Here is a 16,708-nt window from a genome sequence, read left to right on the forward strand (position 1 = left end):
GTTTTCTCCCTCTTTCTGATGTTACTTAATTTGACAATTAAGTCATGTCTACTTTGTAATAAGAGTGAAACAGGTAGGCAGTCAGTAATAAATACAGGTGCCGCATAACATGGCAGCTTGGAGACTGTGAAATGACCACCTTAGGGGAAGCCATGAACTTGGCAATGAGGAAACAGAGGCTTATTTAGAGTTTTATGGCAAGTTTTAAATCCCATCTTTTAACTAGAACCTACTTGTAGTAATAATATTAACAAGCCCTTGCCCTTTTTTAAGAATTCCACCATACTTCTGTGTTCATTCTCTTTCAAGGCTCACAACAGTTCTATGAGACAGGTAGGGCAGGAATCGAATTTGCAGTTCATTCTTATGTGACTTCCAGCTTCACCCAGGGTGGAAGATTGTGGGATGTATCGTCATGTCCCTCAAGAGGAAGTTTGTTCTAAGACTAATTATTAAGTCTAGTCAAGTCCATCTGTAGAAAATGAGTGTGATCCCTTTTAATCAGAAAAGTAGGACCACCAATGCAGTGTGCAGCAGGTGCCAAGGAGGGGTTAGTTACAAACTGTGCTGTGGTCCAGGACAGGTAATGGCTCTGCTTACACCCAGAGGGACTTCTCTCACTGACAGAGAAAGAGAGCTAGGATTAAGCTACCCACTTAGATCTATACATACATTTCAAAGGAAAGGTACTATCTCAATTTCCATTTCTATTTACTGTTTTCTTGCTGCCTAATTAAAAAAACATACTGTATCATTTATATACACACACACACATTTGATCATGAAATTTGAAAATCTGGTTGAAATGTCTTAATTTCAGAAAGACCAGGTGGCAAACCAATGGGCCTGGGGAAAACTTCACTCTAAGATAGCCCCAAATCATCACCCTAAAGGTCAACTCTTCTGGAAAGCTCTCCATTGTCAGCAACAGCCAAGAAATGGCATCCCAGATTCCCTGCAGAATTATACATGAAGTTTACTTCTGGTTATCTGTCAGGGGAGAGACAACCTGGGAGCCAGTCTGAGCCAAATCCAATCCAATTATGGGCCAATTATAGACCTGCTTCCACAGCCAGGAGCAGGCTACACCACCGAGCTGCTCTTAGAGCCCCTGGCTGGCAAGGAATCCCAGTGCATGGGAAGAGCACGTGGCCCAGATAAGACAAAACAGCTGATAATGCTCAGAGACCAGAACAGATGGCAAATGCAGCTGCATTAGAATGACCCCGAACCTCCCCACCATCTCACTGCCATCCCTTCATAATTGACTGCAGACTCTGTTTTCTCCTGGCGGGCACCCTTTCTCACTAGGTGATCAAATTATGAAATGCCAAGAGGTGATGGGCAGGGCTTCGCTCCTGTACTCAGGGTCAACCTGCTGCAATCCTACAGTCCTGGCCATGGTGCTAAACAGAAATGTGGTGCCTGGATACCCACCATCACTGCTGAAAACCTCACTGAACATGTAGGAGTTAAAATGCCAAGAAACTTGAGTTAGAAATTTGCGTTAGGTAAAAATAAAGCACTATTAAAAATCACAACTTTGCGAATTTTGGCTGGCACTTCCAACCGACCGAGATCATTTCAGGTCCACATTCCAGCATCCAACAGTGTAGTTACCCCTCCAGGCTGGCTTTGCACCTCTGATCTGTTAATTTGAGAAGCAAGCTCGTCCCTGTATTTAACTGAGGTCTTGAGGAGAGTGGGGACAAGGCAGCACCAAGGACAGCATCCCGTGGGCTGTGGCAATGGAAACTCTTTGGATTGGCCTAGAGTAGTGGTTCTCAAACTTTCTCATACATCAGCATCATCTGGAGGGCTTCCTGAGACTTAGATTGCTGGGCCTCACCTCCAGTTTCTGATTCAGTAGGTCTGGGGTGGGCCCGAGAATATGCATTTCTGACAAGTTCCCATGGACTGTTGCTGCTGGTTTAGGGGCCCCACTTTTAGAACCACTGACCTAGAGCCATCAGTCTAGATTGTTTAGGTCTGGACATTCCCAATCCCCTAACTATCCCATTATCTGGTCCACGGTTTTACAGCTAGTATCCAAAGGTATAGTGAGCAACTAGGCCAAATTTTCTTGCTGAAATTCAGATACATAATGCATCAATGAAGCAACAATCATTAGTGCTTATAATAGTGCTTCCAAGGGTCAGGCACTGTCCCAAGCACTTTACCTTGTAATTCTTAAATGAGTTAGTATACATAAGAGCTCCATTTTACAGGTGAGAAAACTGAGGCACAGAGAAGCTACATGACCTCCCCAAGGTGGCAGAGCTAGACGGTAGGGCAGCCAGAATTCAAATCCAGGCTGTCTGACTCTGAACCATTGCCCCAGACTGATTCTCCATGTGGCAGATAAAGTTCCATGGGGGTGAAATGTGCTGTGTAAATTATGAGGGACAATCCTAATAATAATGCATGAGGAATGCTAGTGTCATCAACTTACCTACCAGTCACTTAATCTCACTGATACAATATTAATTTCTGTAACTGTTAAGTTCTAACACTGCTACAGTCCAAGGGTTGGCAAACCAGGGCCCAGGGGCCAAATGTACCCCACAATCTGGTTTTCTTTTTAAACTTTTTATTGAGATAATTTTAGATTCACATGCAATTGTAAGAAATAATACAGAGACCTCTGGATGCAGCGGCTGGGAAGAAAGAAGAGGAGTCACTTTGCCAATCTCTGTAGAAATATTTCTAAGGAAGGCCTTTCCAAGTTTCAAATATATGCAGAGACCAAAACGCCAGGTTTGATCATCTTCATTCAAGCATACTGTTATGGATGTCCAGGTAGTAGAAATAAAACACAGAAGACATTCTAAATTTGAACATCTTTCAAGTCCAATACAAGACAGGACCAGGATCCCAGCTACCTGGCTGATTGATAGGCAGTTGTATAGCTTTTCTCAAATATTATGGTGTAAGAACTGAAGCCAGTTTCTGAACACCTGAGTTGTCCAGCCTTGGGCTTTGGGTGAGTATCACTTATTTGTATTCTAGTTATCTTAGTCCTGGAATCAGGCAGCAGCAAGTTGTTGGGTACAGTTAGACCATCCACAGTGCTGACTGCACACCAGGATCACCTGGACTTGCCCAAGCCCCACCCCGACCCATAATTCCTTGAGGGAGGGGTATGTTTCACAAGACCTCTGGGTGAGTCTAATGTGCAACTCAGGTCAGAAGGACTGAGTTAGAGAATGTTTCTCAGATCCTCCACGGACAAACCAAACTGAAATCTTTCTTGTTTGGAAAAGTATTTCTTCGGTTGAATGTCAAGGTGGCTGGGATGAAAGTCTCTAACTATGGAAAAAAGCCACACGCTCTTGGAAAGCCATGCAGCATATATGTACATTTATTCAGAGGGTGATCCAGTGGTGAGCCACAGCCTCTGTTTGGGACAGGACATGGGGAAGAGATACTAAGTTATCCAGACTGCCACATGAGTCCAAAAAATAGCTTAGAAGGGCTTAGAAGGGGCTGAAGACACGCTGGTTCCCCCTAGTGAGTGTGCTGTGCCTTGTTAGTGTCGTGATGTGTGTCTATCCCAAGATACGTAGAGACATATTCTCACAGGTCAGGGCACCACCACTGCCACTTAGTCTAACCAAGGTCCAGGCCCATGCAGAGGTCCTCTCTATACCCCCTGCTTTACAGATATGTCCCCCGCCCTGGAGAGTCACTTGAGTTTAACCATGAAATCAGCAACTTTTAACCCCTATCCCAATTCATCTCACACTAAAAAATGCTAGGGGTGTTGTTCCCTCCAAATAATCCCAGTTGCACCCTTTGGAGTGACTCATTAAGAACAGAGCCCCGGTAAGTCCCCATTCCACTGAAGTTTCTTTTAACAAGTTCAGTGTCTGGGTGTAGACATAATATAAGTGGGATACGTTTTTGGTACGTTGTGCTAAGGACTAATTGCTGGGTGCTGAACTATCGCACTGTAAGCTTTGGTTCAAGGTCAGCCAGCTGTGTTGGCCTGCTTCCACAAAGTTGAATCCATGAGTTCTCAGGACGCCATGTCTCTAGAGACTGGCTACTCATCTTTTTAGAAATGCCTGAAGCACTACAGTCCTACCCTGCAGCTAGGATCTGGTTTTTGACATAAATGAAATGCCAACTTTTCAGGATTCCCAGAAATAACACCTATTCATTGACATATAAAATATAAGAGCTGGACTTGGCTTAAGGCAACCGTATTAGTTATATATTGCTGTATAACAAATTACCCCAAACCTAGCAGCTTAAAACAATAATATTATCTCAGAGTTTCTGTGGGTCAGGAATTCAGAGGTGGCTGAGCTGCATGACTCTGGCTGGCATCCCTCATGAGGTTGCCGTCAAGATACTGGCTGGGACTGCAGTCATCTAAACCCTTGACTAAGACTAGAAGATCCACTTTTAATTTGGCGCACTCATCTTAAAGGTGATCAGCTAGCTGATTGGTGATGACTGTTATCAGGAGGCCCTGGTGCCACTAGGCTGCTTGAGTTCCCTCACAACATGACAGGTGGCTTCCCCCAGAGCCAGTGATCCAAGAGAGAGCAAGGCTGAAACTGCATTGGTGTTTATGACCCAGTCTCGGAAGTCACACTCTGTCATTTCTGTAATATGCTATTGATTACACAAGTCAGCTTTACTTGGTGTTGGACAGGTCTAAACAAGGGTATGAATGCCAGGTGGCAAGACTCACTGGGGGCCATCTGGGAGGATGCCTACACAGCAGCCTACCCCTCTTTCTTTTTTCTTTTTCTTTTTTTACAGATGAGAAAACTGAGGTCTGGAGAAGTGAGGTTTGCCCAAAGTCACATAGCCTTAACATTTCAGTATTTGCTTTTCTTTTAACCTTACTGATCCTCACCATCCACAAGTTCTTGTATTTATTTAAAACACCAAATGTTGTTTATCTTTGGAGAGATTAGAAAGATTATTTCCAAATGTGAAGCCAGTTTCCATGATGTTTCTAACAGCAGAAGCTTTTATAAACCAGACAACATATAAGCAAAGTGCAAACTCTGAGCACTTGGGAAACGTTTTTCTTCACTTCCTTGAGTCATGAGGGAGGAGGTGCTCCAAAAGGAAGGAGAAGAAAGTGGAACCTCTTAAGGAGGGCAAATCCAGAAGTAAACTAAAAAGTCAGGGTTGGAGGGTTAAACCTTAGCTTGTATACTACTCCCTCTCCTCGCTTTGTTCTCCTATTGTGATAGTTTTCCTGTTCTCTCTTGATTTCCGAGGGTGAAAAAAAGCAGAGAGTAACACCAAAAATCAATGGAAAGGCCACCCTCCTTAGGAGTTGCTGTTTCATTAATCCCAAGTGAAAGACAGTGATCAGCCATAGGGACTCCCTAGGAGAAGCACAGAATTTTTTTCGGTAAAAACTTATGTTTCTGAAAACACATACACACAGGTTTTTAGGCACAAAACTCAAAACTGTGATAAATACTATCAGTTCTTTTCTTTTCAGGATCCTCTTTGAAACAGCCATCTTCTAAGAAGGACAACAACCAGAAAGAAACCTCTTATTCTCTATCCTTTTTCAAACAGTTAAAAAACAACAAGGCTTGTCACTCTGATCAACGTAACTAGCAGGAACAGGGAGACTTTCTCCCTGCCTGACCTATTTCGCCTAATGGGGCCACTTCTTCGCCCTCTGACAAGCTACCTTCTCTCCTGAGTTCCATTTATAGTAGGGCTTTATTAATGGTTAAATCGTTAGGAATGGGTCCTTCTTCCTCCCAAGGCTTATTTCCCCTGTTCAATAAATTAAGCCATGGGATCGGAGAAACTGTCCATTTCTGCTTTGTTTAAGCTCAGATTCTTCCTAGCCCACAAAATACTGCGCACTGCCAGGTGAGAGCCCACCCAGCAGTCTGTGGTCACGTGTGATTTGTCTTGTATTTAGTTCTCCAAATAAAGTGGGAGGCCCGTGGGAATTTTTCTAAGCCCCTGCTGGAAGTCTGAGATCTGGTGCAGAGATCCTTCAGTGGGGAGTCCCTGGGCCCTTGCTGATGGTGAGGGGCTGCCTTTCTCAATCCTCAGGCGAGAGCCCTTGGATAAGTGCTGTGAGTTTTTGAAATGTTTGACCCCTCTTTCACCTTGAAAGAAGGTTTGCAAACTCCATTCATCCACCATGCTTGTTGCTGCCATGCACATGACCTCAACGAACAATCGGAGCATTAATAGCCCACAGCTGTCAGAGTGACCTGTGCCCTTCACTCCTTAAAGCCTTTTCTCCCTCGTTTTTCCTCACCAGAGCCCTGCAGTAAACAGGTTTTTTAAAAAAGTAAAAACACAAAAGTGATCATGTCACTGCCCTGCAGAACAGGCCTCAGTGGCTCCGCACGGCCCCCAGGGCCTGCACCAGCTGACTCAGACTCACCAGGTTCTCCTAACTGGCATTTCTGCCCACTCAGGGCATCCCTTGCTCCAAGCCACTTCAGGGAGGTGTCATACTGACTCTAGGCCTTTATACATGCTCAGAATATTGTTTTCCAATCTCTCTCCTCCCCTACCCATGAGCGGGCTAACTCCTACCCATCATTCAGGTCTCAGTTTAAATACAATTTTGGAAAAGCCTTTCCATAGCCCCTTAAACTGGATAAAGCATCCACAGCTGCCTTTGTCCCATCACAGCTGCACCCATCACCATGGAGGAATGGATTGCCATCACTTATTTTCTTGTCTGACTTTCCTTCTAGATGTTCAGTTCCGTGAAGGGGGATAACTTGCCCACTAGTGTATCCACAGTGCCTACTTAATACATTTTCTGGCATATAATGTAACCAAAATAAAACCAGGCATCTGGTTTCCACCTTTAAGACCATTTAAGCACATTTAAGCACAGAGCCTCCTCCAAAAGAAACATAAATTGATCATCAAAAGCAGTGTCAAAAAGGAATGCAAATCTTCACCTACGATTAACACTGTAAAGTGACCTAAACATTCTTGATTCATTATCAGCCTGAAAGTCCTTCATCCTAGAGACTTCTTATTCCAAATGCCTTTTCATCCTTTCCCCAGAATCCGGTTATCCGATTGCCCCAGCCCTTCTTTTTTCTGTAATTTCAACTCAATTCACTGCTTTCAGTGCTCTCCGCCCATTTAGACCTCCACCAACCATCAGCGCCACAAAGAGCTTGACGCCAAGACAACAAAGACTCAGTCTTGCTTGGACGGCAGAGGAGGAGGGCAGGCACGTCGATCTATAAGCTTTTTTGGGTCTTCAGCTTGGAGTAATAGTAACAGTTCACATTTATCGAGCATTTACTATGTGGGAAGCACTCTGCTGAACACTTTAATATGTTATCCTCACAACATCCCTGGGAGTTTGGTACTGTTACTTTCCTGTACTTAATAGAACACTTACCCAAGGTGAAGCAGCTAGAAAGTAGGACTGCTGGGATCCGAAAGCAGAGTCTGCACTACAATGTCTCCAACAGAAGGCGCTCAGTAAACAGTTGAATTTATAGACAGGGTCCACCTGGGAAGCAGCTTGGAGGCTGGCAAGGCAAAGGGTGTTGAAGCAATTTCTCTGATGAATTCATTGCCAGCACATGTCAAAGCTTTACTTCAAAGCTGCTTAAAGAGGCTTCAAAAAGCCAGTTCAAAAACGTGGAATAGGAAAAAATGTGGTTAGACAACACTGTTAGACTGGGTACAAGTGGTCTTTAAACTCTGTCACAAGGCTAATTTAGTGAGGCAGGTAAATCTAATTTCCCACAAGGGGATCTTAATCTCATTAAAGTTATCAGAAAAAAAATCACTCATATGTTTTATCAGAAATGCTTCTCAGAAGGGACCACTCATCACACCAGAGCAGACAGCCTTCCAGCTCAGGTTTGGGATCATTTTTGTTCACAGAACCAGCCCTCTCTAGAGTGGGGTTTCTCACCCTCAGCACTACTGACATTTGGGCCAGATAACTCTTTGGAGTGGGGGTTGTCCTGGGGCCTGTAGGCTGTTTAGCACATCCCTGGCCCTACCCACTAGATGTCAGTGGCACTCCCTCCTCCTCGTTTTAATAACCAAAAATGTCTCCACATATCACCAAATGGCCCCTGGGGGGCAAAATACCATCCCTTTCGTTGAGAATCACTGCTCTAGACCCTCGATTCTCAAAGTGTAGTCCATGGGCCAACAGCAACAGCATCCCTTGAGAGGTTGCTAGAAATGTACAACCTCAGGCCACATCCCAGGCCTCCTGAGTCAGAATCTGCAGTTTAACAGGATCACCAAGTACTTCCTCTGGACATTAAAGTCTGAGAAGTGCTCCTAGATCAGCGGTTTGCAACCTTGGCTGCACATCACAAGCCTGGGAGCTTTAAAAAATACTGAGCCCACCCGCAGAGACGCTGATGTCATTGCTCTGGGGCAGCCTGGGCCTCCGAAGTTTTAATAACTCACCAGATGATTCTAATGTGTAGCCAAGTTTGAGCTCCTGTTGTGGGGGGTTTAAAAAAACTCATCCCCCTCCCCAACTTTAGGAGTGACTTACCACAGCTTCTAAATAAGACCCCACATCTCCAAGGCGATGCTTTTCTTTCCATGAACATCCTTCTTTTTTGACCTCTTATCACTTTTAAGGTGATAAAATTAAAGGCCTTTGATGAAGGCTTCAAAAGGGACGATTTGGCCATAACTAACTTTAAAAATAACGGTCGGACTGATTTGGGGAAAAAAATGAAGGCACTGATTTAAGCTTGCCCAGATAGCTTTTTAAAGAAGAGCCATCAAAATCACCCCTCAAAATCTTGCTAATTAAAAATCAATTCCGTACTTGAAAAATAAACCAAGACATTAAATGGTGAACTCTATCAAGAAAACTGTTTTGCATGAAGTGTACAATTGTATAAAGAGCCCATGCAAATTGGGAAGCAAAACATTAACACCTTAATAGATAAATAAAGGAAATGAACTCACAATTCACAGAAGTAGATGTATAATTAGTAGAGAAGCCATGAGAAAATATGCCTCACTAGTATTCAAAGGGGGATACTCAATGAAAAAAGAGTTAGCAATTTTTCTCTTGTAATATTCACAAAAATAAGTGGGAAAATGATCATGAAATGGACACTTTCTCATTCCCTCAACAGATATTGTCTTCTGTACAGCAGGCGCTATGCCAGTCTAGATGATGAGGGTGTGGGGCTTAGTAAATGGAGAAAGTTCCAGCCATTGTGGATTTGTATGTCCTCCAACCCACTTAGGCCTTGATGGACGCCATCCTAAAGAAAACGTGTGGGAGAAGGTGTGGGAGAAGTTTTGTTCACTTTTGATAGCAAAATTGATTAAGAACCTGTGTCCAACAATAGGATTACGATTAATTCAACTCTCATATATCCACCTGATGGAATAGTATGCACACTATCTGTGCTATAATGAATGATAAATGAAAAAGAATACAAACAGTAAAAAACTGGATAAATGATTCAGTAATCAAGTAAATTTTGAAATGCTACATGATATCATCCTCACACCCAATATACACAATATATATTTGTATATTTAAAGCTCTGAGGAGCTCTGAAACGAAGAAAATGGTTTATCTGTGCTTAACCCCATATTCCTCAATTTATCTGACCATGGAAAGATTCTTTTCCCTCCCCTCCCCTCCCTTTCTTCCGAAGGTGAAACTTGCTTTATCGTCTCTTGGAACTAGTATTTCTCAAACAAACAAACAAAACCTTGATGATATATTACTGGCATACAGGGTAGTATTTAAGAGTTATGTAAAAATAAGAGCCATACATGGGTATATACATACATAAAATAATTCATGAAGCTGTTCACTTAAGATTTGTGCATTTTACTCTCTAAAAATATTTAAAAAAACTCTACTAAATTCTGACAAGGCAAACATATCTTTTGAAATTAAAATTGGATGTTCATTAGAACAAGTACAAGAATGCCAAGTCAAATTATTTTTACATTACAGGTACATTTCTATGTATCAGTTGTTCATGCAAGGTGCCTCTAATACCGTCAACATGTAAAGATTTATTGTAGGAGCTAAGAGCTCCAGACAGGCTTTTAATCCTGGACCAGCCATTAACTAGCTGTGTGACCTTGGACCTTCACCTTGGATTCAACCCCTCTGGATTTTAATTTCCTAATTTCTCTCTCTCTCTCTTTTTTTGGCCGTGCTGCGCAGCTTGTGGGATCTTAGTTCCCTGGCCAGGGGTAGAACCCGGGCCCTCGGCAGTGAAAGCGTGGAGTCCTAACCAGTGGACCGCCAGGGAATTCCCTAATTTCCTAATTTATAAAAGGAGGAGCAATAAGAAAACTCAAGTTCCATTCAATCTTCGAAAACAGTTTTACTATTTTAGAGGATTATAAAGCTTTTATATCTGCCTGATGGTGTACCAATGGCCAGGTTTTTAATTTGAATACTGAGACTATGGACCACTGACTTCCATAATTGTTACTGTAAAAATAAACAAACAAAATATCAATCAGCTCTAAGGGAATCTCTGTGACAATGTGCTTTCCAGGATGTCTTATTAGAGAGAGACAGGGAGGCCTACATTTATTTCATATGTGAACTTTATGTCAAGAAATTGCTTTTCCGTTTGGATGTCCCAGGACCTCTGACTGCCAGAGACCGTGCCAGACAGTTCTAAGAGGATACTGGGTATTTCTGATGTAAGCGCCATTGTCCCTAGGTCTCAAATGCTCAAGCCTAAACAACATAGAAGGGTTTTGCCATCTTTGGAACCTCTTGTTAAGACAGCAGTCTACTCGACTTGTTCAATACTTTGTCTACCTCCGCGCGTTATCGAGCTCTGCTTTACTAGGGAGTCTCGGGCCAGTGTTTCTCCAGTAAAATCTGTGGCCCCTTTAGAAACAGGGTGGTCTGTGCTCTGACAGATGGAGAAATTGACCACAAAACTAGCAGCCACCAGCGGTGACTGGTCTTGGATTATACCCCTTATTCCACCAAACAAATTCAATGTTGTCTCACCTGCCGAACCCTGACTTGATATCCAAGGCAACAAACTCTCAATACAGTAGGATTAAAAAACCCCTTTTGAGCTTATTTTTAATGATTTGACCTGGACATGCAATTTGCCTTCTCCTTAAGGTTACTCAAATTCTCCTCACCCAGCACGTAACACTGTTGACTCTGGATTTTAGGTGCAGAATTTCCCCCCCAAAATGTCCTGCTCTTTGTGTCTTTCTGCTCTTCCCTGCTTTTACTAGTTATTGGTAGAAGCATTTCCATTTTTATTTTAGCCACCAAAGGCTTCATGACGCACAAAACCCAATTTGGGTGGATATTTTGCAGTTTAAGAAAAAAGTTTTAAAAGTTTTTACTTAGAGCTTTGTTTCTTTTACTCTGTGAGTGGCTGGTGGGGATAAAATAGTCTTGGGTTTGGAGTTACCCGGGTGCAGTTTCACGCCGTGCACTTCCTGGGTCCTCGACCTTGGCGTGGAGGTGTGCTAGGAGCTCTAGGGGACTCCACAAATGCCCTCTAACAAACTCCAGAGCTTCAACCAGTTTGCTCTGGGTGCCTGGTCAGTCATTGCATACGGAACCAGATGGAACACGAGGCACGGCCTTTCTCTCGATTACGTTTGAGTGCCACTGTGCTTATGGCTCTATGATTTAGCACCACGTAGGAAGAAGTAATCATTGCACCGCCCCCGAGTGTCTGGTTAAAGGACCAAATGCAGAGCAGTGTTGAGTGACCTCCATTTCCTAAATGATGTATGTGGGGCTGCGGCAAGTATGAGTAACACAGCTATAAATGGGTCGGGGCAGGGTGTAAACATCACATGCTCCTCAGCCTGGACCTAGAGTGACACACGGGAGATATCTGGTGTATCACCCTTGCACCAGCCAAGGTGTGCCTTTCCCAATGTAAACTTTTTTGCTTTGGGTACAAAAGGGGTGTGCGGTAGCTGGAGAGTGACTTTTCCGCAGGGGGCCTCGCATTCTGCATCATTCTCACCAATGTCCCCGACAGGAGAACAGGACACAGGAGAATAGCTGACAGCTGTTGTCTAGGCAGCAAAGCAGTGTGGCCTGGGACACCGCCCAACACACTTGCATTCCAGCACCCCGACAAACAAGTGTGCTTTACAGCAGGGGCAATTTTAGCTCTGGATCCCTTCCCATTGTTCCCATTTTTAAATTTGAGCCCTCACCCAGGTCTCTGAATTCCTGGATTCTGGTATTCAGGTAACATAAAGGCGTTCTGAGAACACCCGGAGTCCCACCAGGCCAAGGACGGAGACTCTGGTCCTCTTGGGGCCTTGCACTCCTGGAAGGACCATCTGTGACCTTGGCCATCAGCAGTGTCCTGTGTCCAGGGCTGCTGGGCCCTCTCAAATTCTCCTGGGATCCGGGAGGGAGAGGGGAAGCTGGGGGAGGGAAGGGTGGTCTGCAGAACAACTGCAATGACTCCTTTGTTCTATCAGCTGCCTCCTGCCCAGTTCCTTCTACAAGGAAGACCAGGGCTCACTCTGTAGATTAAATGAGGGCACTGTGTAAAGTCAGTGGTTCCTCCATCCCCATATGAAGCACAGTTCCCCTGGGGCTAGTACTGCATAAAGAATTGTGCATTTGCTTTTCCTAAATAATATGGTGATCGCAGTGGCCATGGTGGTCTGGGCAAACTGCATCAAGGTTTCCTTATGTTTCCAAAACTGTCTTAAAGTCAGAGAGGTCCACAAGCCGAAGCCGGTCATGAGGGGCATCTTAGGGTTTTTAAACAGTCACTGGAGGGTCACTGCAAATGGCTCATCCTCTTTCTCAGTATAGCTATAATTCCACCGATGTGAGACAGATGTGTGGGGGTCAAAGTCCATATCAAGCCTGTCATAGAAATGGTTCCCATTTCTGGTTGCAGATGAGGCTTCACAGTCTGGACACTTCTTGGAGAGAAATGCCACCTCACAGAACAGGCTTCAGTGACAATTTACTATGAATCATCACCCATTCCATGCTGCTCAGAGAAGCCCAAGGAATGTCTCGGTTTCAAGGGCAGCTTGTGCTGGGCCTCTCACTCGGCCAGACAGACCGGCCATATGTCACCCAGCACAGTGACCACAGCAGTAAAATGGCTTGGGCACACGCTGGCCATGATGGGGCTACGACTGGGGCCTAGCACAGGTGTAACAGCACAGTGGGGACGCAGCGCAGCTCATCAACACTGCCGGTTTCCTGCATCTTCGGTTCCTCGCCCACTCCTGCTACCTCACCAGCACTCCGATCCCACTTCTTGTCCTGCTCTCACCCCTCCAGCACTCCACCTCACCAATCCCTAGGCTCCCGCTTTGTGTCAGGTGCCATGATAGGAAATGGGATGCAAAAACGAATAGGGCATGTTCATACCCTTCAGAAGGTCACGGCCTAGAGGCAGCACAGCTATGGCGGGAAAGAGATGAGCCGGGAGAGAGGATGCATATAGGCAACTAATTACACCGCAGCCTATGATGTGGAGAGCCATGGGGGGAGGGGAGGATTTTAGTCTAAAGTTATCAGGCAAGAGGGAGTGGCCTGAAGGCTTGAATCACGTTACACAAGCAGTGAGTGTCCAACAAACTCGGTTCAGGTTGCGCGAGGGAGAAACAGACTGGCATGGGGAGGTGGGCGCCCTGGTGACGCTGGGAAGCTGCTGGTCAACAAAGTACATTTCAGCCAGGAAATCCTGGGCTGGGAAGGAGATGGTATCTTGCTTCTTCCTGGTGAATGACCTGGACTAAAAATTGAGTTTCTAACAAAGAGAAATAAATGCTAGAAAAAATACGTGAGCCAGTGCTGACGGCTGTTGGTTAACATTTTCAGTTCTGCAGTCAATGATGCCTTCCTACCTTCCCCTCCAGTTCAAAAACCATCCAAACCTTCCCGTTAGTGGAGTGGAAGGAGCCCTACAGTCAGGACACAGGAATTCAAATCCCAGCTTTTCTCTTTACCAGCTATGAGACTTTGGGCTACTCACTTGGCTCTTTGAACCTCTAGGTGTTTCATCTCAACAATGAGTATAATACAACCTGCATCACAGCAATGCTATATAACTGTTAAGTGGTGCAACAGGCTTTGTAAACTCTAAAGAAATACACAGGAAAGCAAAACTTTCTAAAAGACCTCTGCTGCAGAATTCTCCTCGCGGCTCAGTGGCCACAACTGCGTCACATGGCTGTCCCAAGCCATGAGAGAGACTGGGAAAGAGAGTATTTGGCTACCAGCCTTTGGAGTAGAGAAAAGCAAGGGCGAAGGGGATTGTGAATGGATATGGAGAGAGCCAAGTCATAGCGACTGCCGCAGCGGGGATGGGGGGATCCTTGTCTGTGGAGTTTTGTTTCTACAGCCATTGGTGCTAAAAAAAAGTAAGCATTCTATTTCTTAGAAAAGATTCAGCCCATCCACATAAATAAAGGATGCAAGAAAAGGCAGCAAAGAATAATGGAAAACAAATGGGTGAATAATGTTCAACCATCTCGGCACTGCAAGAGCCTTTAAAAGAAATGGCACCGTATCAATTAGCTATGGCTGCAATAACCAACCATCGCCAAATCCAATGCCCTGAAACAAAAGCATTTATTACTCTGGCTCATGTGTTTGTGGCTTAGCTGATCTAGGCTGGGCTCACTAACGTATCGGTGTCAGCTGGGGGCTCTGTTCCACATGCTGCCCGTCCTTCTCCAGGAACCCACAGGCAAGCCTGGGCATACCCTACTTGTGGCAATGGCAGACGTGCAGGAGGGAAAACCAAAACACGTGATCCCTCTTAAGGCTCAGGCTCAGAACTGACACACCATCACTTCTACCTCATCCTGTTGGCCAAAGCAAGTCACATGGCTAACCTCAGGCATGAGGAATCCTACCCGACTCATGATGGTAGGAAACTAAAAAGTTACATGGCCATGGGGGTGGCTCTAGGGAGGGGTGGAGGATGGGAGCCATGAATGCAAATTTACCAAGGCACCAAAGGTCTTGCAAGTCATAATCATAAGGTCGGCATTATAGTCTCATCCTTCAGAAGGAAGCCATCCTCCTTTAGTTTAGAATTACTCAGATCACTAGAGCCAGAGTTGATGGTCACACCTTCTACTCATAGTTCACTTTACCTTCATGGAATCGAGAAATGAAGTTTTCAAGTGAAAATGAGGCCTTCAGTTTTGACTTGTACCTATCATATTGATTTACAAGCTGTCCCTAAAAGTACCTCATGGAAACTCAACTAACGGTTCCTTTGCTTTTTCCTTTGCAGGCTTGATGTGAAGAACTGAAGAGTAAGAGAATGGATTCAAATGAAAATAGCTCACTGAAAAGTTTTATATATTTGTATGAAGATTACGTACCTCCCGAATGCCTAAGACTCTAGCAGAAACGTCCTGGTTGTACATTTATATCTCTTCCTTCTAGCTGGCTGCACTACTTACTTTATCTTCACGTTCGGCAGCTTGCAGAGCAAATCAGCTCAAGAATTCACCACTTGGGAGGGTGTGGTTTTGAGGAGGGATATGATTCTATGGAGAAGGATATGGCAATATGCATAGCAATGATTTTGATTGAAAGTTCTCTGAGCGACTTCCCACACTATTTTGGTCAATATTTGGAATGTATTTTAGTTCTTCATCTTCTAAATTATGTCAATAAACTTTTTATGAGTTCAAATAAATATTTGAGTAAATGTAAAATGTGAATCTAGACTACATTAATTTTCATATCTTCAGATAGCTACATATCCCCCCACATGGATAGAAATGAGATGTAAGCGCCAACCAAATTCCACATTGCCTAAGTGGGGGCTTCTCATTCTGAATTACTGGGGACCACAGGTAAAGCTATGGCTGACTTATCATTGCAAATGAAGTTAAGTAATGCCTGAGGAACTGGGCATCACTGACATTCCTCCTTCAGGGACAGCTTTTATGGTGAGTGCATTTTACTTCCATAGACGCTCAGAAATTCCCTTTGGCCAGATGGAGTAGAGTCCATTATAAGGCACAATAAAGTAAAGCTGAGACGTCAGAATGAAAGCGAGGGGCAGCTCATACCTTAGCTATCCAGAGAAAGAAGAAGTGTGTCTACTGGTGCTAAGATGGAGAGTCTCTATGAAACAATCACAAGCCAAGAAGAATTAGCCATGCCACGCTAGAGTCTGCTGATCTTCCCAGATGTCCCTGTAACTTCACAATACGAAGATTTGAGGGACCAGGTTCTCGAGATCACACCGTTTTAGAGACAAGTGTATCACCCACTTGGTAGGCAGACACCCCAACACCATGACTTTTTTCCTCACTTCACTGCCTGCCATTACAAGAAAACCAGATGTGCTTTCAAACATCCCAAGGACAAATTAGTCTTTAGCTTTTCTGTTTCGTAGAGATAGGTTTCCAGAAGCAGGGCTATTATTGCACACACATGACTGGCTGCAGATTAAGGCGGTGCCCGATGAGCTTAGGTTTTGTGAAGGGGCGCCCACCTGGTCGTGGGTCCCAGGCACCTCGCTGGGCTGTGGCTTAGCCTGATGATCTAAATCTACTGTAGACATACAGGGCGGGGAATATCAAGCAGAACAAAATATACCAGATCATCATCTGTCAACAGAACAGATCCTAAATAATATGGTGATGTGTTGCCTCAGGCCATTCCACTCCTTCCTAATTAGGGTAGTTGGGTAGGGTTACAAAATTTGCCCCAGTGTTCCTTTTGTTTATATATAAATGATCCATGTTCAGTTTCAAAATT

General features: G+C 44.4%; 1 protein-coding gene across 2 annotated transcripts in view; it reads left to right on the plus strand.

Annotated features, from left to right (window-relative positions):
* Positions 1-15,653, plus strand: part of SMPX (small muscle protein X-linked) — a 52,450-nt gene extending 36,797 nt beyond the window's left edge. The window contains exon 5 of one of the 2 annotated variants that reach the window (XM_060002107.1): positions 15,225-15,653. The gene's annotated coding sequence lies outside the window, so the exon portion shown is untranslated. Of the gene's footprint in view, positions 1-10,159; positions 10,430-15,224 lie in introns of those variants that run through there. The other variant, XM_060002108.1, reaches the window with a different exon arrangement.
* Positions 15,654-16,708: the final 1,055 nt, after the last annotated feature.

The sequence above is a fragment of the Delphinus delphis genome, chromosome X, assembly GCF_949987515.2.
Source record: "Delphinus delphis chromosome X, mDelDel1.2, whole genome shotgun sequence".
Taxonomy (NCBI): Eukaryota; Metazoa; Chordata; class Mammalia; order Artiodactyla; family Delphinidae; genus Delphinus; species Delphinus delphis.